A 25905-nucleotide genomic window follows, 5' to 3' on the forward strand; every position below is an offset into this window, starting at 1 on the left:
TATATATATATATATATATATATATATATATATATATATATATATATACAGATAAAAATAAATGCACAAGCTGTTTTTTTCATATCAAACAATTTGAGCCGGACCACTATAAAAATTATTATATTGAGCACTTTTTATGTATTATTTTTAAATATCTCATTTTTTTCGTTTGAGTGAGTTGTCTTTATTTTTATGTTCAATAGAAATACATGTGTGTATATGAGAGAGAGAGAGAGAGAGAGAGAGAGAGGAAGGAGGAGATTAACTAATAAATTACCTCAAATAAAAGGAATCCCACAAAAATAAAGACAATTTAAAGAATTTCAAGAGATTCCATTCCAGCGATTTAATTACTCGTGTTCATATTGAAGATTTCATTAAAATGATATATTGGGTCAAGCTGATCTCAAAAGCTTGCAGACAAAGTGGCATCTCTCTTAATTCGTCTTTTCATGGATATCCGACTGTTGTTTAATCGCAGTGCCTTGTTTTTAATACAGATTTAATCCACTTTGGCAACAAATTGTGGAATAATACAAAGAATGTTCAATAAGTAATATCCCTGACCCACTTCTCACAGCAGTAGAACAACGAAACTTGACACAGTTATTAGTCTTTCTCTACATAGGAACCACCCAGAGCTACGCATTTCTCTCTTCGTTTAATGCAGCTCTGGAGACTATAAAAGTTAGAATGTGTGTATGTGAGTGAGAGAGAGAGAGAGAGAGAGAGAGAGAGAGAGAGAGAGAGAGAGAGAGAGAGAGAACATTTCTGAACTTATATACTCAACGAATTTTTTATCTACAGACTTTGAATTTGGTATATAGGTTATTCAAACAAGCGGAGAACTTTTTAATCAGTTTTTATCCGGAAAAAAGGGCTGCTAAGGAGTAAAATTTGAAAAATTAGTACAAATGGGTCATCGGATTTTTACCTGTTTGTCAACTGTTTCATGAATGTGCATGTATGAATCGTTCACATAACAGATTCCTTATGTTAAGAATAAATAGGCTTGAAAACATTTTTTAAAGATTGTGTCAAGCTGGCCTAATGGTTATCATACTCGAATCACTATCTTTAGGTTTTGTTTTCGATCTCAGCTCGATTCTTTTTTTTTTTTACTTACAAGAAATGAACTGTTTAGAAAAGACATAATACTTGTATGCACAAGTTTCAGTTTCTATATGAATTAAAATATAATATGCATATTTTGCCACCGGGTAACGTCGGATGGCCTGCTAGTAATAAATAAATATATAAAAACAATAAGAAAAAAACAAAACAAAAAAAAAACAGCATGCCAATTCATCGTATAAGAATAGCAGGTTGCTAAACTGGTATGTCTAAATATCACAAAAATAAAGAATCCATAAAAGCAGTTATCGTACATTTGCCGTACCTTAATTTGTCGTGCCTAATTAGTAAACCTTGTTGGCTTGCATATGTCGGATATAAGCAAATAAAAGGAACATGATTCGCATGTAGTGTTGGCAATTCAATTTCTGTCCGTTGTCAATGTAGTACATACCGGCCGAGGATCCGATCTCAACAATCATTATGCTAGCCTTTTATCTGCCAGGCTGAGATATTCGTCCTGGCTAATCATAGGAGGTCCACCCTCCCAGGCCTTACTTCTACTCTTTGGGATTGGAATAAGTTTATCACTTACTATATGGGGAATGCTGAGGAGGCTGCCTAATTAATTTTTAAAAGGCTAGAATGCTCTCCCTTTAAGAGCGCTTGTTTAACTCTCCCCACCTTCCGACCTTGTGTCACATCTTTCTGCATTGGAAAAGAAGAGGTAAATGCTGTCAATTTATTTTCGAGATTTAATGTTGTGGAAAGCAGAAGGAAAAGTAAAAAAGCGGAGTTAACTGTAAGCCTCATCAGTTTTGACTGAGGCAACAATTCATTTAATTTAGTGAACTTGATCTTAAACGGTCCCATTAGAGTTAGAGTGTAAAATTTTCAAATTCCTTCGGTAAGAGACGCCCTCGCCCCCTGAACTACTTTCACTTTTTCTCGCTCACATACCCTTGTTCCGAATTCAGAGCAGCGACATCAGTGAACTAACTTTTCTTTTTTTTTTTTTTTTTTTCCTACCAAAACGGTCTCATATATATAACGAAACCTCGAAGATTTCACGAAAACATGACAATTATTTGCTTTATGCTAGATTTTTGAAACATGGGTATGTTTACGGCTTCAAAAACATCACTACATAGGAATGTTGTTTTAAAGCACCGATAATGTGAACACGATTTTAATCTCGCATTTTCGTGCTGTAAAAATTTTATTAAAAATATTAGCAGTTTATTTGAAGCTTCTACTTTTAAATGGTAAAAAAAATTATGATAATAATACTAATTAAATTACAGTTAAATCATGGGGGGGGGAGTAAATCTATGGTGCGCGTTGGAGGTACCTAACGCTTAACAACGTTTTTTGTCGTTGTTGTTTTTTTTTAAACGTTTTAACATATTTCAAACTGATACAAATAATTGCACAATAAAAATAATTAATTTAGGACAAAAATAATTTTTCTCATTTCGAAGTATTTAATAAAGTAAAAATTCCAGTTTTAATTGATTACTAGATTTAAAAAGCTATTCTAGCAAATTATCTTAACATTTAATAAACAAAAATATCCTGAAAATTGAATTTAACTTGAAAATACTATGAAGAAATAATTTTTTTTTAAAATTTAGTAATCAATTAAAAATGGTATTTTTACTTGACTAAATAATTCGAAATAAGAAAAATGAGTTTTGTTTTAATTTAATTATTTTTAGTGTGCAAAAATTTATATCAGTTTGAAATATGTTAAACATTTAAAAAAAAAAAATGTTAATGAACGATTTGGTAAAAAAAAAAAAAAAAAAAAAAAAAAAAAAAGTCCACTGATATCAGACCGTTGCTACAAATTCGTAATAAAGACATGTGAACGGGGAAAAGTAGTTCAGGGAGAAGTCTCCTTCATGAGAACCGTTTTGGCGTAGAATGTCCCTACAATGATTGACATGCCGTAAAACCCAAGAACCAATCAATTGGTTTATACTAGATGTACCCGTCCAGTCAATCCTTGCTGTGGCTGAGTCTGATTGAAGCAAGTATTAGATTGGTTTGTATCGCACAGACACATGCACGCACACAAACACACAAACACACACGACTCCACGCACACACATACACGACCCCACACACGCAAACACATGCACTCACACACGGACGCACGCACATTTGCACACACACACATGCAAACACACAGGGATGCAAACACTATGCAAATAGTCAGGAATACACAGTTTAAAGGCTTCAAAATCACGCATAAGGATATTTTGAAGTATATAAAGTGTCAATTTCTGGTGATGATTAAATGTTAGGATCAAGCAATATAGTTCACTGCATAAGGTTTCGGCAAAATCCAGGCCTCAGCTATATTATTTACTTAATCCGTTTTATTTCTTTTTATTTAGTGTATAAAGAAGAATGTTAGTCAATGGTACTTTTTAAAAAAAAGAAAGAAAGATTTGTCTAGCTTAAAAAAAAAGATGAAATAATGTCTTATCAGCATGTGCCAATGTGTTGAAAAACAGTATTTAATAACAACATACGCGATCTATGTAAACACAGATGATTTAGCACGGTAGCGTAACTGTATAAGAATAATTAACGTCTAAGGTATATTTAATGTAAAAAAAATAGATTTCTTGGCTTATAAACATGTTTTAATGTGTCGCAGTCGGTTATTATGTTTGTATTTGGTTTATTTTATTTAAAACGATTGCCTCTTGTAGAAAGTGATGCCATATTTGAAATTTTCTAGAGCGTTCGTTTTTGTAATAAGATTTAGATTCTGGAATAACCGAATTGTCAGCTCTCAGCCAATGAGATTTGGCAAAATGTGAGAAGGGAGAATTTATTATTTTTGAATTGAGAAATGGAAAGATCATGGTATGCCCATGAGTATATGATCCAGTTAATAAGGATGAAATCCCATATCTGTCAAAAGTGCAGAAATCCTCTCGGTGGTGAGTGAGGTAGGTAGGAGGACTTGTTATTTAGAGGGAAAAATAGGAACTTGTTCCTCTAAAGATGGTTGCGATTGTGATGATGTTGCTCCTAGGATAAAATGTAGGATTTTATCATAATGACTAAATGTGTTTAAAAAGGCGTTTTAAAGTTACATAAGATAGTGGCTAATAGTCTAGGCATAATATTTTTGTATGTGGCATTTGCTGTTGCAAACCTATTTGATTTCTGTAATAAAAATATTATATAGGAGATAAACTATTAAACTACATGAGTTTTGCATATGACTATGTGTGTTAGTTTCATGTATATGTATGTGTTTTTTTGCATGATTAAAAAATTAACATTTTGCGAAATATATGTCCAGGATGGTCTTCTAAAGAAAATTAAATATATGGTATCACTGGAAGAATACATAATGTAATTAAATCCTTCTTAAGTAAGAGAAAAATCCAAGTTGTCCTCGATGGTCGTACATCTAAACAATATGATATAAATGCGGGAGTACCTCATGGATCTATCCTTGGACCTTTATTATTCCTGATATTCATAAATGACCTCCCTGATAAAATTGTTTTGGAAATGGGTATATTTGCTGATGACACCCCTCTCTATAACAGGCATGAGGGGAAAACAAATGAACACATATCTAAGAAAATGGCAGAAACACTAGAGGATGAGCTCCAGTCTCTAGTGGAATGGGGACAAAAATGGATGGTAACATTCAATGTTGCCAAGACTAAACTTGTTTCCTTTAATAATTACAAGAAACCTTCTCTACCACTAATGGCAATGGCCAATAATACATTGCCTGAAAGTACTTCCTTTAAACTCCTCGGCCTAACATTTACAGGGGACATGAACTGGAATAGATACATTGAGAGCATTGCCAAGGCTGCTGCAAAGAAGGTGGGCTCTCTCTACCATGCTAGAAAATTACTTACGCCTGAAAGTATCCTGTACCTCTACAAGGCCACTATTCGCCCATGTATGTAGTACTGTTGTCACATTTGGGCTGGTGCATCTGCTGCTTGTCTCTCACTCCTGGACAGGGTTCAAAAGAGAGTCGCCAACCTGATAGATCCTGAACTGTCATCTAGGCTTCAGCCTCTGTCCCATTGACGAAATGTTGCATCCCTCTGCCTGTTCTACAAATACTTTAATGGTGAATGCTCTGATGAACTGCAAGCACTTGTACCTCTTCAACGTAACTACCCCCCGACAAACCAACAAGCAACTAAGTCCCACCCCTTCACAGTAAAGATCCCTAGGTGCAAGAACACCTTTTACTCCAACAGTTTCTTTCCCAGAACTGCAAGTCTTTGGAACTCCCTTCCGAGATTCTGCTTTCCCAACTGTACTGATATGCAGAAGTTCAAGTGTAATGTGAACAAACATCTTTCTACTCATCACCCTTCATAATGCCCTAGCAAATTATGTTCCCGATAGTAGCCCCCTACTTCAAAGTGGCACTGTGCCTTGTTTGGGGTGAAAATTGAATAAAAAAATAAAAAAAAATGGCTGTCATGATTTCAACTAAATGCATAAAAAAAAAAAAAAAAACGATTGACCTGTACAATGCACATCCCCTTAATTTTTCTTGTTTTCGTCTTTTTTTATTTATTTATTTTTTTTCGGTAGGAAATTACTGATTGGACACTAATCTACTAGATCAAGGGTCTTCAAAATTTTCAATTGGAGGCCGTATTGCTGATACTTTTTTTAGAGTTACGCGAGCCAAAATAATAATAAAAAAATGACCTTAACGTATTTTATATTGTTTTGCTTTTTAAGTGATACTGGTTCTCCAAAACCTCATCGTTTAAATTATTGTGTGAAAAAAAAAACAAAAACACCACACTATTTTCACACATTTACACTTTTTAATACTTTTCCTGAATATTTTTTTTTTATGTTTGCAATAAGAGCTCCACGAGCTGGATTAAAGACTTCGGTGGGCCGAATTTGGCTCGCAGGTTGTAGTTTGGAGACCCTTGTACTAGATTGTGAAAAACAAAAAATCGCAAAGACTTCAATATTTAAAGATTTTTAGGTTTCTAATAGTGGTCTAGTAAATCAATCCCCCATATTGGAACCAGTCGACATTTGAAGACCGAACTGCTTCAAAAAAAAAAAAAAAAAAAAAAAAAAGACAAAGAAAAGGCTAATCTGGCAACCTTGTTCGTTCATTCTTTTAAAAAAAATAAGAAAAAATATATTTCTTGTTCCCAAAAGTTTTTGTACATTTCTTACAAGTTTTGGTAATGCAAAAGAATAAGCGACTCAAAGTACGCAGCAAACTATTAGATAAAAAAAATCACATCATACTTAAATAGTTTTTCTTTAGCATAAAATAATAAATTGTTATTGTTTCATTATTTTAAAATTGTTTTCAGGTTTATTAATTGGTCAAAATATGATAGCGTACCAACTTATCTTTTAAAAGTTAGTTTTTAGGTGTATTCGGGTTTGTTTTGAACGAATATCACATTTAAAATTGCTGAGTGCACAAAAACAAACATGGCGATCAGTGAATACAATAGGGGAATACATTGGCTAGTAAAGGTCTTAATACCATGAAATTTACTTGTCAGCAACAATTTTAAATGTGATATTCACCCAAAAGAGACCAGAATAACGTTAAAAATTAACTTTTTAAAGGTTGGTACTTTCGCGCATTTTGACTTATAAAATATAACTTTTTTCTTTAAAAAGAAAAATAAAACAATTTTTTTTATCTGACACTATTCGCTGCCGATTAAGTATTATTCATTCTTCTGCATCATCCAAGTTTTAAATAAGAAAATGATAATTATTCATTAAATTAAAAAAAAAAAATGTCGGGAGGAAAAGAAACCAACCCCAAAACTCTACCTTTCCCAGTTCCGTATTCTCGTTGACTGGTTTCAATATGGGGGATTGATTCTTTACACGTTTTATAAGAAACTGAGCTGTGAGAAATTTTACAATTATAAGCAAGCTACTCATTGGCTAATTTGGCCACCCACTGCCTTTGTTTAGACCAATCAAATTGGTTGATGTTTTTAACTACCAGCGATGAGCTTGGCGGGCCTTTTTGATTACCTTTTCCTTTTCAGGCAGTTCCAGACATGCAACCGACGAAGAAAGAACACGAAACTCAACTCTATGAATCAGAGGCATTTGGGTGCCTCTACCCTTCGTCTCCTTGCGACTTTATTTTTAAGACTAAATGATTAGACTAAGTTATTATTATATACGTTTCCCAGAGACTTTTTAAGGTCAGAATTATCGATCTGTCATTAATGACTATTCCTTCAAATGAACATTAATTATGAACTTCTGTAATGTCGCCTCAAGTCGAGAATTGAATCTTTTCATCAGAAGGCATCATACCAACCCCTTCAGACGGCTGTGATTAATCCGATCTGTACTCGGATACCAGTTCTTGATGAAGATAAAATAACTATTTCCTTTCTGCAACGAAGAATGAATAAAATGTCTCTCGAATTTTAGAAGGATGCTTTGTCGTAATTGCTTTGTTAATTTTTTGCCACTGTCTTGGAGCAAAAAACAGGAAAGATAAAATATCTTACAGAACACCTCTCTCCTAAAATCTTAAAATTTTAAGGGTTTTTTTATGATCTGGTATATATTTCAATTGATAATAATCTGCTGAAAAAATTAAAGAAAAGACGAATAGAATATATATATATATATATATATATATATATATATATATATATATATATATGGAGTGCGTGCATAGTACAGGTTCACCAAAAATCTCTATTCTATAATAAGGACCAATGTGTGTATGTATATATATATATATATATATATATTTTGTTACACAAAATTTAGTAAGTAAAAAAAAAACTTTCAGTCGAAACTATTTCAAGTGTTAAGGGATTAGAGAAAAGAAGAATTCAATCCTTTAGTCCTTACATTCCATGAGCGATGTTTTTGACAAAGGGGGGATACTTGCTGTTTGGGGGGGTCATAATTTATCCCTCCAATACTTAATGATGGTTAGTTTTTGACCTGGAAGTAGATTTTTTTTTTTTAAGTTTTTTTTTTTTTTTTGCCGTGTCTAAAGCGATTTTAATAAATAAATATCATTTAATGAATCCGGAAAGAAATCATTCACTCTATTTCCATAATTATGCAGTTTTTCTTATTTCCTCTTTCGACTGTTTTTTTTTTTTTTTTTTTTTTTTTACTTTGCCCTTTTTCCTTTATTAAACTTTTCAGCTTTGGACGTTTTGTTTCTCTCTTATTTCCATTTTTTAACTTCACCGATTCAGACGATATTTTATAAGAATATGAATATTAGTGCGAACCCTGGCAAACACATTTTTATAACTGTATCAGATTAATCTAATAAGCCAACAATAACCCCCCCCCTTCTGGTTGCATATTTTTTGCAAGTATATAATATAAATGTTAGGGTTGCTAATAAGCTGATTGTGACGATTCACGTACACTACTCCCACCAACAGGAGGATATAATGCCTGGAAGGGATGATCTCTTGGCAACAGAACAAATGCCAAACTATTTCCAAAGGAGGAGATAATGCTCGGGAGAGTGGTCTCATGGCAAAAAGAACAGATGATATACTAATCCCCAAAGGAGAAGATAATGCCCTGGAAGATGATCTCATGGCAATAGAACAAATGCTGCACAATCCTCAAAGAAGGAAATAAAGCCTGGGAGGATGGTCTTATGACTACAGAACAGATGCTACACTCTCCCCAAAGAAAGAGATGATGCCCGGGAGAATGGTTTCATGTTACAAAGAACAGATGCTACACTATTCCCAAAGGGGGATATAATACCCAGAAGTATGGTCTCGTGGTAAAAAAAAAAAAAAAAAAAAAAATGCTATATTATCCCCCAAAAAGGAGATAATGCTCGGGAGGTCTCATGACAACAGAACAGCTCCATCAAAGAAGGAGGCAATGCCTGGGGGATGGATATTAGTGAGAACACTATTTTGGACGGAGGGTGTGTAAATAATATCGATTTATAAAGATAAAGAAGAAAACAAGGAAGGACAGGGAAAAGGGAGCTATTCCCCACCCCACAAGAAGAAAAAAGAAATGAAAGATCCCCCCCCCCCTCTTCTCCGGCTCCCATTGAGTAGAGCTCTTCTGGTGTGATAAGCTTCCAGTCTCGCATCTCGCAACTGCCACCACTTTCCAGGTAATCACGCATATCGCACCTTCTCCTATCCGGCCTGCCCCACTGCAACAGCTGGCGCGTCAAAGAACCATTATTAACAATCTTTGTTTTATTTTATTTTTAACACCTGCCAAAGAGTCTGCGAGAAAAAAATAAACAAAACAAAAAAAAAAATCAAAAATAAGTGACATTAAAGAAAAAATATTCCATTATTTCTAATATAAAAAAAAAACGGCAACAAAAATTAGTAAATTAAAAAAATAATAATAATAAAGTAGAAGGAAGAAAATGTTAAATCACTGATAATCATTTGAGGAATATATCAATTGATTGTCTTGATGAAGTCGAAGAAGAAATAGTGCCAGTAAATGGCACCAACAAGTTTACGCAGTAGAAAACAATTTATTTAAGAATGACGAAGTAAAAAAAAAAAAATCTTTTTTTTTAAGCTCTAATAAAGAAAGAAAAGAAGAAAAGAAGATTAAAAAAAAAAAAACGGGATTTGAATAAGTTCTCACGCAAAAATAAACAAGATTGATTCAACATGTCGAATCGGACGAATTGTCGAATTATGTCGAATCGGACGAATTGATTTAAAATTAAGAATAACAATCATAAAAACAATCGAACTCAACCTAAAACTACCAAGCTATTTTGTTTATAAAGGGAAAAGTCTATATATATACATATATATAATCTTTTTTAAAGGTAAGAACTTATTGTACCATTTTCTTAGGTTTTACCTGTTTGTTTTGTTTTGTCTTTTTTATATGATTTTACTGTATTAGCAATATTCATTAATCTCTCCCAACACGCCGAAAAAAAAAAAGAACAAAAAAAATAAAGGCAAATAAAAAATGGAACAAAAAAAATAAAGGCAAATAAAAAAAAATGGAAGCAAAAAAAAAATAAAGGCAAATAAAAAAAAAAAACGGAAAAGAAGGAATTTAAAAAATTATTTAAAAAAAAAAAAAGTGGATTCTTATGCAAAATACGGACCGTGCTATTTTTCAGATAAGATTTTCAAGTTACATTCATTTTTCTATGTCATATTTTGTTTATTAAATTGTTAGGTGAAAGTACAGAATAGTTATATATAAAAGGCACACTCCCTATGTTAAGAATAGGTTTCTAAATAATAATGTTATTGTTTCAGCATGATCTGCATTCTGCATAAGTACCCAAAATTGTATCATATATTTTTAAACTTTCTCAATTCAACCCTTAAAGAAAACAATCTTTTTACACAGATTCCGTGGAGTTCGAGGCAGGATCAAAGTGAAGTATTTGTTTTTGTTGTTGTTGTCCAACTTCTCCCAAAATTTATATGGGTATATATATTTATAGTTAAAATTTTAATTTCTCAACACTTTGCAGATACATTAAGATACCCCACCCCGAGTAAATGTGGTATTGTGGTAACTGCAATAATTTATTCAAGAGAAGGAAAAATAAAGGATGACTAATGGCTCCCATTTTCCCAACTCTTGATGACTTTGTGCTTAACTTGTGCAAAAAGTAACCTTCATATATTTTTGCAAATAATTCAAACTTTAGTATCTGAGATACACACTTCTTTTAGTTTAAATTTGGTCTCACAATTGCTTTGTGCTTTTCTTGGATCATGGAAAGACGCTATTCACTCCCACTCTTCATTCCTATTTAATTTCCTTCCACTTGTGCCACTCCCATTAAGAGACTGGCTTGCTTGTTTTCGGTTCTAAAGAAATATTCGACAGGCTATGTTTTATTCATTTGTTTTCTTTAAATCCCACTCATTCCCCATCATTTTCCAATTAAATTGTCTGTGTATGATTTTTATATAAGTGAAATTGTCTGTGTCTGTGCGTGTACATTTCCCTACCAAACTACTCTGTCAATTTTCAGTCTACAGGCTCGAGATGTGACATAATCGGTATTGAGATTTAGGAAAATCTTTTTAATCGGTTTTCGACCAGAAATTTGGCTGTCAAGGGATCAAAGTTCAACGATTTGACCTTTGAAAACTCTACCAAACTCCTCCGCCAATTTTGGATCTAAGCACTTGAAATTTTAAATGTAGGTTACTTAGACATGGATCAAACTTTTTAATTTGCTTTGAGCCCAAAAACAATAAATGTTAAGGAGTCAAAGTTAAAAAGAATTTGACCTTTGCAGTCTCCACCAAATTACTTAGACAATTTTGTGGTGTAAACATTTGATTTTACATGAAGTGTATTCAGACAGAGGGCAAGCTTTTTAATCGGTTTTTGGCCGAAAATTTGGCTGCCAAGGAGTCAAAGTTCAAAAGAATTGACCTTTGCGGTTTCTAGCAAACTATTCAGCCAATTTTGGATCTAAACATTTGAAATTTAACATAAAGAGTATTCAGGACGAAAATTTGGTTGTGAAGAGGTCAAAATTTAAAGAGTTGACCTTTGAAGACTCTCCCAAACCTCTCGACCAATTTGGGGTCTAACAACTTTAAATTTTAGATGTAGGTTACCTGGACATGAGTCAAACTTTTTAATATATATATATATATATATATATATATATATATATATATATATATATATAGTCTTTGAAGTTTTTAATATATATATATGCACATAAAGTTTTTAATATATATATATATGCACATAAAGTTATGAACAGTACATAGGGCCCGAGCAAAGTCGGGCTGAACTGCTAGTATATATATAATTTTTAAATTTCTTCGGCCATTAATCAATACAAGGGATGGAGTGCCCTTCCTTGCACTGTGGCTTCCCTGTTGGAGGAACAATACCACCCTTCCCTAACACCTTAGCCTCTCGCTAGCAGGTAGCAATCGTTGGTGGAAACAAAGAGAGGAAGAAGAAGCCTGAGTGGTGGAGTAGGGTAACCCATTTTTTGTGCTCTTTTGGAATTAGATCAAGTGTGGCCATCTCCAGAAGAAGGTCGCTCACATGGTCTCTCCGACAAATTCTGACGTTAAATGTACAGAAAGTTTGCCTTTAAGAGAAAGGACACATTATAATTTCGACATTTTTTTTTTTAATCCTATGTAATTAAACAGCAAATGCGCTTTACTAGAGGGGAAAGCATCTGTTCCAGAAAAACTGACAAAAAAAAAGAACATTTTAATTGTGAAGAGTATTATAGCAAGAGGGCTTAATACATTTGAGATAACCTGAGCAGGTCAATTAAAAGAGTTCGCCGACCAACATTAAGAAACCACCGGCGATTAAATGGACACTTTTCCATTGAAGAAGAAAGAAGTTATTTTTCAAAAAAATAAATAAATAAATAACTGTGAAAGAAAGCATACGTATTACAGAAGAAATTTCTGGGAAAGTAAAAATATCATTAAAAAAAGTACTGAAAAAGGACTCTTTGAAGAAACTTTAATGAAGGTCTACTTGGTATAGTGAATTATCATAAGTTTTCTTTGCATACATAAAGTACGTTTGCATGAAATTTCATAAAAATTGGCTCAGTCATTGCAGAATCTATAGGGAACGAACTCACACACACAAGTTCCTTTTATATAATAGTAGATAGATAGATAGACAGACAGATAGATAGACAGACAGATAGATAGACAGACAGATAGACAGATAGATAGATAGACAGATAGACAGATAGATAGATAGACAGATAGATAGACAGACGGATAGATAGATAGACGGATAGATAGATAGATGGATAGACAGATAGATAGATAGACAGACAGATAGATAGATAAATAGATAGATAGATAGACAGATAAACATATAGATAGACAGATAGATAAACATATAGATAGACAGATAGATAAACATATAGATAGACAGATAGATAGACAGATAGATAGACAGATAGATAGATAGATAAACAGATAAACAGATAGATAGATAGATAGATAAACAGATAGATAGATAGATAGATAAACAGATAGATAAACAGATAGATAGATAGACAGATAGATAAACAGATAGATAGATAGATAGATAGATAGATAAACAGATAGATAGATAGACAGATAGATAGATAAATAGATAGATAGATAGATAGATAGACAGATAGATAGACAGACAGACAGATAGATAGATAGACAGATAGATAGATAGACAGACAGATATATACAGGCGTCATTCCAAAAGTAAAGCCTCCTACTTTTCAAAAAGTTGAAAAGCTATGAAGACAGGAATGGTACCACTAAAACGAGCGACTTTTTGTGCTCGAGAATTGATTTTTCTACATAGTCACCATCCATTTTCAATCCACTTTTACCAAGGAATTCAATGACGCATCTCTGCTTCTGACGCACGTCCATGACAGGGATTGCTTTCTTAGAGTTTCACATCGTCAATATCTGCAAGAGAGATGAAACTTTCAGGTCATGAATGCATAAGTTCAGTCATTACAACATTGCAATTGTCAACTCCCCCTGATCCATTTGGGCGGAATACAAAAATAGGCAGCATTACTGTTGGAACGCTCCTCGTATGTGTGCATGTATATATGAAACAAAATCCAATGAAGACTATTGAAAATATTTTAAGCAGGGTAGTCCATAAAGTAAATGTGGTATTGTGGTGACTACTGAAGTGAAAGTTATTGACAATTGATGAAAGAATGAAAAGAATAATGTTTCGACAAACAGATCTAGTTGAAAATAGGTGTTAGATCCTCCTAAACCGAGGTAATTTTTTTTTTTTTTTAAATTTCTCGTCCCAACTTATATTTTTGGAAAGCTGGATTTTTCCCCATATTTCAAACCAATCTGTGCATACAATTTCAATCTAAATAAATAAGAACATATAAACTTATCATGCAATATTAATGTACGCATCAAATCCTATTAACTACTAGCTTGGGTGCTCGGCGTTGCTTGGGTGTTTGGAGATGTGTGTTGAGTAAAAAAAAAAAAAAAAAAAAAAAAAAAAAAAGGTGGTAGTCGGCAGACAGGCTCAAACCCGTACCGCGAAGGAGGAAAAGAACGTGAAAAAAAAAAAAAAAAAGTGACAGCTTTGCTGTTGCACTCATTGCCAAACCGGAAGTGGCAAAGGTTTAAATTAAGGCTAGTCAATCGAAAAGAGGGAATGATTTTCGAAAATATCGGCGAAAAAAGCGACCCCTCCCTGTAGAAAAGTGCCCAGTTGAAGGTAAAGGAATTAATGTTTTTAGCCAATTTTTCGATATTTGTCGCCTGAAGGGGCGAGCTTCAAAACGATACTAATTTTGTGAAAATCCGTCACCTCTGTCGAAAGTTTTAGGCATACATACTAACATACATACATACATACACTTAAACAGACAGGTGAGATTTATATTATAGATTTCATCCGATAGCTCCCAAAAATGTCACTTTAATTGATTTTCTTTTTTGCTAGTACATATAAGATAAATTTGTATACTAATACTCTCAGCAAAATAGCATCTACATCTCATAAATGAGATTCTATGTTTTTAGACGATTACATGTGAACACACTGAAAAATAAAGAACTATTACTTTAGAATTTAGAGTGAGAGATCAGTTTTGTATGTAAATTTAATGTAAAATAATCCCCCGTTTCTGTATTAGTCTAACTTTTTTATTCAGCTAATTAAAATCTTTTGCCATTAATCCTAAGTTCGACTGGCAGGGTTGCAAAACAACATGTAATCGCCTAAAAAAATGTAAAACTCTTACCCTTTCCAAAACACAAACAGAATTTATCTCTCATGGCAAAAAGAAAAAGAAAAAATTAGTTAACTGCTCTAAAACACTAAAATGAGTTGGAAGTGAGGGATCATTTTACATAAAATTTATTATATGCAAAACTGGTGCACACTGCACAGTGCACCGCTCTAAATTCTAAAATGGTTGATTTTTGTGTTTCGTTTTTCATGTTCAAATTGAATATGCTTTTTATATATTTCGATTTTGGCAATCCTGAAGAAAGACTGGTTCGTCTAAGGGACGTAACTCTACTTTTACTCAGAGATTTTTAAAATTCTTAAACGATAAATTGAGAAAAGAAAGATGCAACTATTTTTTTTTTTTTTTTTTTTGCTTCAAACAAAAAAAAATTTTTTTTTCAACAACTTTATTCAATGTAACGAAAAATAATATGTCAGATATGAGCAAAATGAAAGCAAAATAAGATGGATACAAAGATTAAAGTGAAGGAGTTATAATATAGTAATCTATATGTAACCCGCATATAAGATACCCAAATATAAGAAAAACGGATATAAGAGAGACTTTGTTTGGTTCCATTAGAGCCTGTGTTCATGTACAGGATAACCCGGATATAAGTGAGCTGCAGGGTCCAAGGAAGAAGTCTTTTATATCCAGGTTACACTGTATCTATAAAAGTGAGAATGTGTGTGTGTGTGTGTGAGGACACTTCTCAATCTATATACTCAACGAATTTTGTATCTATAGACTTGAAGTTTGTATATAGGGTAATCAGATATGTAGAAAACTTTTTAATCGATTTTCATCCAGAAAAAAAGCACTGCTAAGGAATCACAATTGAAAAATTGGTACTTGCGGGTCATCGGATTTTTACCTGTTTGCCAACTGTTTTACTACTGCGCATGCGCGAATTCTTCACACTATGTTAAGAATTAGGTTTGAAAACACCTTTTAAAGATCGTGTCATGCTGGCTTAATGCTTATTGTACTTGACTCACTGCTTTTAGGTTTCGGTTTCAATCTAGGCTCCAGTATTTTTGTTTGTTTTACTCTCAAGAAGTGAACTGTTTAGAAAAAAACATAATACATGCATGCACATGTCTCAGTTTCTGTATGAATTAAAATATAATATTTATGCGTATTTTACAGTCAGGAAACGCTGGAGCGGCCTGTTAATAATACATATGATGGAGAGTTTGATCTGATTGATATCTACCTATCTGTGAATGTTGATTTATGAAAACAATATTTATATTAAAATAAGACACTAACTCAACATTTAACAATCGTAAAATAAAAGAACTCGTATTCTTAAAATGTCCATTTTCTCAGCACATTTAGCGAGGAAACATAACAGAATAACGAAGATGCTATTTTAAATTTATGTTTGACAAACCAACTAAAATGCTATTTCAAACTTAAATATTATGGTGTGGCAACGTAATTAAGTTAAGCAACGGTGAGTCTAGTCAATACCAGATGGGTAATCATTTTTGAATACCAGACACTGCATCAAGGAGGACGTCGACACCTCCCTGCAAGAACTGCAAAAACCTGTCATTGTTGTAATCTCTCCTGATTGGGATATACAAGCGACCGGTGACCGCTTGTGAATTTCATATTCCCATGAAATTTCCTCCTTCGGAGGAAGTCGATTAAACACATCTAGGGTGAAAGCCACTTCGTCACAGTAATAATATACGAACATAATAATGGACCCCTACATTGAGTGACATTGAGGGAAAGTAAAATTTGAAAATTTAAAAAATAATATAATAATAATTGTATATACGTATAGAGAGAAAGAGGAAGATATGTAGGTAACTAGCAGATGTATCCGGCGATACCTGGTATTAAACGTAACGTTAAATACCTTAAATAAATAAAAAAAATAAAGTAAAAAATAAACGGAAACAAACTAAGACACGTGCATGTGAGTATTATGTTTTTATAAACAGTTTACTTCTTGTTAGTAAAAAGAAAAAACTACTCGAGCTGGGATCAAACCAAAACCTAAAGATAGTGAGTCAAGTACGATAACCATTATGCCAGCTTGACAATCTTTAAAAAGCATTTTCAAACCTATTTATTCTATACATAAGGAAGCTGTCATATGAACGATTTGTGCATGTACAGTCGTGAAACAGTTGACAAGCAGATAAAAATCTGATGACTCCCAAGTACCAATTTTTATATTTTGACACACTTAGCAGCCCATTTTTTTTTTTTTTTTTTTTTTTTGGATGAAAAATGATTAAAAAGTTTTCCACATATCTGAATACCCTACATACCAAATTTCATGTCAGTAGATCAAAAATTCGTTGAGTATATAGGTTGAGAGTTTGCCCTAACACACATTCTCACCTTTATAGATATACTAGCAAGCAGCCTGGTGTTGCTCGGTTATAAAATATGCATAGATATTATGCATATTTTAATGTAGAAGTCTTATCTATTATAATCAGAAATAACATAGGTATTAAACGAAACGTTAAATTCATTTTTAAAAAATTAAGTAAAGAAACGGGAAAAAAATGAGACATGTGCATGCGAGTATTATGTTTTTTTTTTTTGCTTTTTTTTTTTTAAATAATTCACTTCTTGTAAGTAAAAAAAAAAAAAAAATACTCAAGCTGTGATCAAACCCCAAATCTAAGGCAATGAGCCAAGTACGATAACCATTGGCTCAACTGAACACGATCTCGGGAAGGTGTTCTTAATATAATGTGAACGACTAGTGTATGCACAGCCATGAAACAGATAGCAAACAGATAAAAATCCGACGGCCTCCACATACCAATTTTTCAACTTTGACCCTTTAGCAGCACATTTTCACTTTTATAGATATATAGACTAGAATATGTGCCTGTGTTGTCTGGTATTAAATTAAACCTAACGTTAAATTCCTTAAAAAAAAAAAATGTACATACGAGTATTATGTTTTTGCTAAACAGTTCACTTCTTGTAAGTAAAAAAAAATACTCAAGACGAGATCAAAACTAAAACTGAAAGGCAGCAAGTCGAGTACAATAACCATTAGGACAGCTTGCCACAATCTTTAAAAAGTGTTTTAAAATCTATTTATTCTTAATATAAGGAAGCTGTCATGTGAACTATTTGCGAATGTGCAGTCATGAAACAGCTGACGAACAGATAAAAATCTGATGACTCCCAAGTACCAATTTTAACCTGTTAGCAGACATTTTTCCGGATGAAAACAGATTAAAAAAATTTCCACATGTCTGAATACTCTATATACCAAATATCAAGTCTGTATATCAAAAATTTGTTGAGTATATAGGTTGAGAAGTGTCCTCACACACAGACACACACACATTCTCACTTTTATAGATATATAGATAGAAAGGTTTTTAGTGGTTCAAAATTTTATTAAAGTTTTACAAAGGATAAGTGGAGTCATTATCAGCATTTTGAGGAATATCGATGCCGGGAGAAAAAAATAGGCACGAAAACTAGTCAAAAGACTATTCAACTAAAAAAAAAAAAAACCTCGAGGTACCTTTCGTCCGACCCTTATCAAGAGATTATGTCGGCAGCGATTAAAATAAAACAATTTACACATAATTGAAAATGGAGGCAGATATAAATAGATAAATAGAAGGCGATTTAAATGCAAACATGTAACAGATATAAGTGGATTAAAGGCAAAAGTTAAATTGAAAGTGTTTTAATATTTGGTAATAGGAAGCATAGTATAAAAGGTTTATGTAGTTTGCTTGAAGCATTGTTTGTAATATATATATATATATATATATATATATATATATATATATATATATATATAGGTAATTTATAGTAGGCGGTTTCAATGCAGAGATGTCTCAGATATGTGAACTGAAAACAAAATAAAATAGACATGAAAGTGAAAAGAAAGTTTTCCGATTTTCTTTCATTTTTTTTTTTTACAAGGGAGTCACCTCTTATAAAGGCCATAAGGCCACTCGAAGATAAGGTTAATGAGTGTACAGTGGGCACTGAGACAGCAGCATAGTGATCGTTAGTGGTGGAAATTGGATAGAATTTGATTTTTTAAAGAGACTGCGCCACAAGAAGTTGTTTACAATGGACTTGAAGACGACCATGTTGTAGTTAGCTGAATAGCAGGCCAACAGAACAGAGTTCCACAGGCGGGGAGTTGTAGAAAAGAAGTTTTGTTCATGGAATTTGCATTTAGAGTTAGGCACAGATAGGGAGTGAGGAAACTTGTTGATAGTGGTTTTAGCTAGACAAGTGTTTTTTTGTGAAAGTTTGGCATCTTCTCTATTATTATTATGATCTCTACTATTATATGAAAGAAACTTTGCCTGTGTTTGTGAGTTCATTCCCTATGGACTCGAAAACCACTGGACTGATTTTTATGAAATTTCACACAAATGTACTTTATGTGCTTGGCAGTGTTCTTACATAGGTTTTATATTGAAATGTCTTTCATAAGTATTGATGATCAAAATAATCCGATGAAAGAAAGAGCAGACGATTTTGACTAAAGTTAACACCTTACACAGCCTAACACCACAAGTGCATTTCAGAAGTTTTATTAGCACACAAGCCAAAAGGCCCAACATATAAGATCAATAGTTAGATTCTTTGATATGACAGGGACGCGTTCGAAATGAACGTTTCTGTTTAGAACACAATAAAAGTATGACACTTGATTTTTGCATTTTCAACTTTAATTCAAGCCATTATATATAAAAATATAATTTTATAAAATCAACAGCATGTTCTCTACAATGCAATGAAGACTACAATGTATTTTGAACTAAGTCATTGCGAGAAGCATGTGAGCTTTCTCCTGGTGCACCACAATGGGTCCCCAATTAGAGCAGACAATCGATTTGATTGAAGAAAATAAAAAAAACGGGCAATTTTATCGATTTCGATGACAATAAAAGAATTGGAAGTATGAAACATTCATTGATCCTCATTCAATCCCGGGCAACGTCGGGTCTCCCTGTTAGTTATGATTTAAAATAAAAGATTTATCATTGCGAACATTACTTGCTCTCAACACCATATCATGTCAGACTATTATGTAATAGATGAGCGACAAAAGAATTTCGTATTGATTTAATAAAGACACGAAGTTCATCAAGTTAGCTGGAAATAAATCATTACTGAGAAACGAATTCAAAAAGTAGTGTATATCATTCAATGTGAAATCTCTGTCCCTATCTCTGCTACTATATAAAATGAACTTTGTGTTTCTGTTTGTGTGAGTTTGTTTCCTATGGACTCGAAAACAGCTGGGCCGATTTTTATGGAATTTCACACAAAGATACTGTATGTGCCTGGCAGTGTTCTTAGGTAGATTTTGTATCAGAATGTCTTCAATAAGTATCGATAATCGTTAACCGAAATAATCCGATGAAAGAAAGACAGGCGATTTTGACTAAAGTTAACAAGTTACAAAGCCTAATATCACAAGTGCATTTGAGAAGTTTTATTACCACACAAGCCGGAAGGCCCGACATATAAAATCAACAGTAGGTTCTTTGATATGACAGGGGCGCGTTCGAAATGAATGTTTAAGTTTAGAGCAAAATTAAACCATGGTACTTGGCTTTTGCATTTTAAACTTTAATTCAAGTCATTATATATAAAAATAATTTTATAAAATCAACAGTAGATTCTCTACAGTGCAATGTAGGCTATAATATATTGTGGACTAAGTCATTGTGGGGAGGCATATGAAGCTTTCTCCTGGTCCTCAACTAAAGAAGGCAATCAATCGATTTGATTGAAAAAATGGGCGACTTCACAGATTTCGATGAAAATAAAAATATGGGAGCGTGAAACATTCGTTGATAATCATTCGATCCCGGGCAACGTCGGGTCTCCCTGTTAGCAGATTATTAAAAGTCATCATTTGTACTCTGTCAAGGGAAGTAAAGGTTGGCCTGAGCGTCGTGCCCCACCAGATGTGGCAACAGTGTTCCGTTTCAAGACTTTTTTGATTCTTAAACTAGTAAAGAAGTGTGGGAGATACTTTCTGGAGTGGTGGAATGATCCAACCAATTTTTTCTAATGACTTTAGCAACAGATTTAATGTAACTTTTCTATTTTAAATCTAAAGTGAAAGTCAGTCTCAGAAGCATATCGAAGCAAGGAAGGGGTCGATATAAGGAGAGGGGAGAAGAGCCATTTATTTCAGTTTGTGAAAAGTGAGTATCCGAGTGTTGGTGTTAAAAGGAGAGAAGTTTAGCTTCAAACACATTTAAAGGAACCAGCTATCTCTAGTCATCTCAGTATACTTACTCTTGGCTGCGACTATTATATTCTTACAGTGGTTTCTTGATGCTGCAAAATTTTTGCCTAGGTTTTTAGATGCCCTACAGTGGTCAAAACATCAAAACACTTGTTGTCTATGCATAATAGCAGCTGCACAGATCAACTGGGGAGGGGAGGGGTTTGCAATGGAATTTCTATGGGGACAAAACTTTCTATGACTGCGTTGACTCATATCATTACCTTCTCTGCTTTAATGCTTAATCAATAATAATCCCAAGATTAGATCGATTATAGATTATCGCCTAAATAATAATTGTTGCAATGCGTCTTTGATATTTTGTTCAAAACATGTTCCTGTATTTATTTATTCACTAGAAGGAAGATCTAGTGTTGTCTTGGATTTCTTGATTTTATGCCCAGCCCACAGCATACCATTACATATTAGGGACTCCTGTAATGAAGAGCATGCTGGTAGAGGTTAAACAGGCTTTCTAGTGCAGACAGGATCAAGGGCTCAAACCAAATGAAACTGGTTGACTTGAGCTTACAACAGGAACAACATTTACAAGGACGAGTGTTGAGTGCATAATAACATGTCAGTGACATAGGGACCCATATCTCTCCTCTACCCCTAAAATATATAGAAACGCACATGGGGCATTTAATCCAGTTCAAGTCTAAGAGACAGTTATCATGGAAGTGACAAAAGGTAGCAATGTATGGCAGAAATTCCCACCTTCCTTCTAAGGATAGGCAGAAAACAGGGGTGCGACATTTAACCATGACACGAATAAAGTTCCAATTGTCCAGAGAAATAAAACTTGTGTTGTTGTTGTTGTTGTTGTTATGAGCTTCAGCTTCTGTTCCAGGAGAGTTGACATGGTAAAGAGATGCAAAGACAAGATATAAAAGTACATTGTGTTTCGTCCTTATACACCCCTCAAAAGGGCTGATGCGACGTAACATGAATATTTGACTCAAAATAAGCAGACACCCCTTCCCCTCATGCATACGTAACACTACATCGATGGCGATTACGTTAGTTACTGTGAATTTTGGCAAGGGTCACATTTAGTGCATGATAACCTAGATCTGTAAAGCATGATTGAATGAAAGATGAGTGACATAAAGTTGAAATGGGGGTGGGAGAGTAGAGGTTAAACGCTGTAGACAAAATAGAGAGATGATGAAGAATGACATTACATTTTTGAACAGAGAAAACTAAGATTGTCATATCAATCCCTTGAAGAAAGCTCTGGAAGCAAGATACGGCCAATAATGTAGAATAATCTGAGTGGAATGTTATCTTGAGTGCCTGTCCGTGTGCATCACTCATTTTAGTAAGTTAGAAAATTAAGTTTTAGAAGTAACTGTTAGCTTAGATAACATTTTTTCGTTTCCTCTCCATCTCTCCCTGTTCTAAGTCCATGCTCTTGAATTAAGACCTGTAAGAAAACTCAGCAAACGTCTTCTTGTGTCTTTCATGCAGGAAAAGAATTTGATTCATCCTAGTTAAACAAACAAGATGATCGACGGCCACTCATGAAACACGGCAAAGAGAAACAGCGATGATGAAGAGAATTAAAAAAAAAACGTATAAACAACCCGCACGCGTGTATAAAGACGTTTATTTGGTTTATTGAAAATGTTAGGTCAAAGAGGTATTCAAGAGGAGAGGGTAAGTAAAGTGATATATATTGAAATAAATTCCAGTAAATTCATAGTTTTTAATGTCATTAAAACATTGTCCAGCATTTCCCAAGAACCAATAAACACTCATATACATTCCTGTTTCAACAATGTGTCCACAGTCTTATTCTTCTTCATCTTCTTTCCTTCCAGTTCTGGCCATGTCATTTTCTCTTACATTGGCGATTGCTGAAGGATCAAGTATAGTGGGTCACATGTGTCGTATAAAAGGCCAACCATAAACAAACTGGCAGTTGTGGCCAGTGCAATATATAGAATTAGAAATTGGAGTTGATTGCTTTTAGAATAGAATTTATTAGCACAGGCAAGTTGTTTGTTTATAAAAAAGTGTCCTAACAAAATTAGAGAGACGGGTCGAACAGGTAGCACAGTTGTTAACATGGCACAGAATGCTTGTGAAATGTGACTTGGTAAAGTCAATTTCAGGGAGTCAGAGAAAGCAGATCAGAAAAAGTCTGTCTCTGATTCCTCGAGAGAATTGATCCGCAGACATCTCATAGCAGCAACAAGATAGAAATAAATCGCAGCAAAGAGACTCCCACTCACCTTCTAAAGTTGAGAAATGATGACACGCCTTTGACCGTCAAAAACCATGGTGACTGAATAAAACCCATTTGTCCAGAAAGAAATTAAACTTGTGTCCATTGCAATGCATTGAGTGAGCTTTCAATAACATTATTTTCATCCCCACATTTTTCAATAAAATATGTGTACATAGACACTGTTTTTTTTTTGTTTTTCTTTGTTACAATTCACTCCAAACACAGTCCCACTATAGTGTAGGGGGCTACTATCAGGGACATAAGTTGCAGAAGTACTATGTAGGGAGTTGAGCAGCTAGATATCTGTTCACATTACACTTGAACTTCTGCATGACAGTACAGTGGAAAAAGCAGGAACCCGGAAGGGTGTTCCAAAGTTTAGCAGTTCTGTGGAAGAAACTATTAAAGTAGAGGGCCTTCTTACATCTAGGGATCTCTACTGTGTAAGGGTGGGATTTTGCTGATTGTCGGGTTTGTCGGGGATATTTACGTTGAGAGGAGTACAAGTGCTTGTTGTTCATCAGAACATCCACTATTAAAATACTTAGGATCCAACATTTCGGCGATGGGACAGAGGTTGAAGCTTAGATGATAGTTCAGGACCTATTAGGTTAGTGACACTCTTTTGAACCCTGTTTAATAGAAAAAAAAAACCTGGACTGGATTCTTGGCAACATTCTCCACTCTAACATGTTTAGTCCGGTTCTCGAGAACTCAACTCAACTCGTACCCAACCTCTTCACTGCCAGCCTTATATTGTCTCATTCATGCAAATTAAAACGCGATCAAACCTGATAATTTGTCACCTTTCTGTGTCCCGTCGTTCGGGTTTCTAGTTTGCACATGCCACCCTTAGTAGTCCGCCTCCATGACTGCAGTCAAACCAAAATTTTCCCTATACCCTGTCCAGGAGCGTGAGACTAATAGCAGATGCGCCAGCCCAAACGTGACAACAACACTCCATACATGGGCAAATGGTGGCCTTGTAGAGGTACAGGATACTTTCAGGTATTGATCAAATGGTACATTATCAACAGTAACCCTTCAAATGTTAGCTAAACGATTTTTATCAATAGCAAATGAAATCTTTCCAGCCAATTTAGTTCTGAATTTATTCCACAGAGTGCTATTCGAAGAATACAATTGTTAAGAAATCTATTGCAAAAACCTTACAGAAGTAACACCTTACTTTTCGCCTGGTTTAAGCTGCATCCCTACAACCTCTTCTATATAAGACAGTAGATTTATGTATGTACGTGTGAAAATATTTAACCGATAAACTCTTAAACTACTGGTCACACAACACTGAAATTAACAGGATATAGTAATCATACACCACCGATGGTTTATAATGAGTAAAATCTTTGTTTGGATGGATGAATAATACAGACCGACAGATCAGTAAGTTGGAATACAAAATGTTCATTTCAACTTGCTTTATTTCTATTACAAATGGAAAGGAAAAAAATCAATAACATCAATGTTTGGTAAATTAAAGTCAGGAAATCAATATCTTCAGACAGCCTGGATCTGTTAGAATCAGAATCAATTAACGTATATTTCATTACACTCCATTCCATGTCTGCAGAGATGATACAGCAGGTGTATACTTTTAATTGAATGCAAATTGTTATTCTAGTCATAACTGGGAGGGAGGTGATTGCGATTACTTTCCGCACAGTTGGTTGGTTAACGTCTAAAGAACGAGACATTTGAACAGAAGTGCTAAATATTTGTCCAGGAAATAAAGCAATATTATAAAGCAAAAGTATTTGTTAGATTTAAAATTAAAAACAATAAAAAAGAATAACCAGCAGCTTTGGAGCCTAAAAGTATTGTTTTTAGCATTCGCAATATTAGCAGTAGTAGCATTAACATTTTTTAAATCTCATGATAGACCCAGCATACCAAGGGTGCTTTATTTCTATTACTTTGGCACATGTGCAAATTCATTCATAGCTTGAAGTGGTTTAATTTTAAATCTCTTTTATCCATCTGTCGATAGCTCAAATAGTAGGGAACACAACTGGAGCACTAAATATTTTGGTTTCAATTCTAGCTGATAGCACCCAAGTCATTTTTTTTTAGCTTTTGAAATCACTACTATATATATATATATATATATATATATATATATATATATATATATATATATACACGTTTTATTTTTTATTACGATATTTTTCTGTTAAGTTGAAGAAAGTGCTCAATACTGTTGTAGAGCAAATATGCATTTTATTTTTTATTACTGTATTTTTCTGTTAAGTTACATTGTTGTTTCAGCTACCCGGCCGTTTTTTGGCCGTCTGTAAAAGTCTGAGGAAGCTACAGACGGCCAAAAAACGGCCGGGTAGCTGAAACAACAATGTAACTTAACAGAAAGATACGGTAATAGAAAATAAAATGCATATTTGCTCTACAACAGTATTGAGCACTTTCTTCAGGTTTTTATAAATTACCATTTCTACTAAATATATATCTATCTATCTATCTATATATATATATATATATATATATATATATAGATAGATAGATAGATAGATAGATAGATAGATAGATAGATAAATAGATAAT

The 25905-nt window shown here is 33.7% G+C and overlaps 2 protein-coding genes across 13 annotated transcripts in view; one reads left to right on the forward strand and one right to left on the reverse strand.

Annotated features, from left to right (window-relative positions):
* LOC145254811 (glycosaminoglycan xylosylkinase-like) overlaps positions 1-25905 on the reverse strand; it is a 795724-nt gene that overhangs the window by 140098 nt on the left and 629721 nt on the right. The window lies entirely within an intron of this gene.
* LOC145254812 (uncharacterized) overlaps positions 1-25905 on the forward strand; it is a 560817-nt gene that overhangs the window by 12349 nt on the left and 522563 nt on the right. Inside the window, exon 1 of one of the 8 annotated variants that reach the window (XM_080113626.1) lies at positions 7875-9904. The exons of 3 other annotated variants lie outside the window; for them this stretch is intronic. The gene's annotated coding sequence lies outside the window, so the exon portion shown is untranslated. Of the gene's footprint in view, positions 1-7874; positions 9905-25905 lie in introns of those variants that run through there. 4 more of the 8 variants (XM_080113628.1, XM_080113627.1, XM_080113633.1 and 1 more) reach the window with 4 other exon arrangements.

The sequence above is a fragment of the Euprymna scolopes genome, chromosome 30 (genome assembly GCF_053919585.1).
Source record: "Euprymna scolopes isolate OS-2025 chromosome 30, ASM5391958v1, whole genome shotgun sequence".
NCBI classification, from domain to species: domain Eukaryota; kingdom Metazoa; phylum Mollusca; class Cephalopoda; order Sepiida; family Sepiolidae; genus Euprymna; species Euprymna scolopes.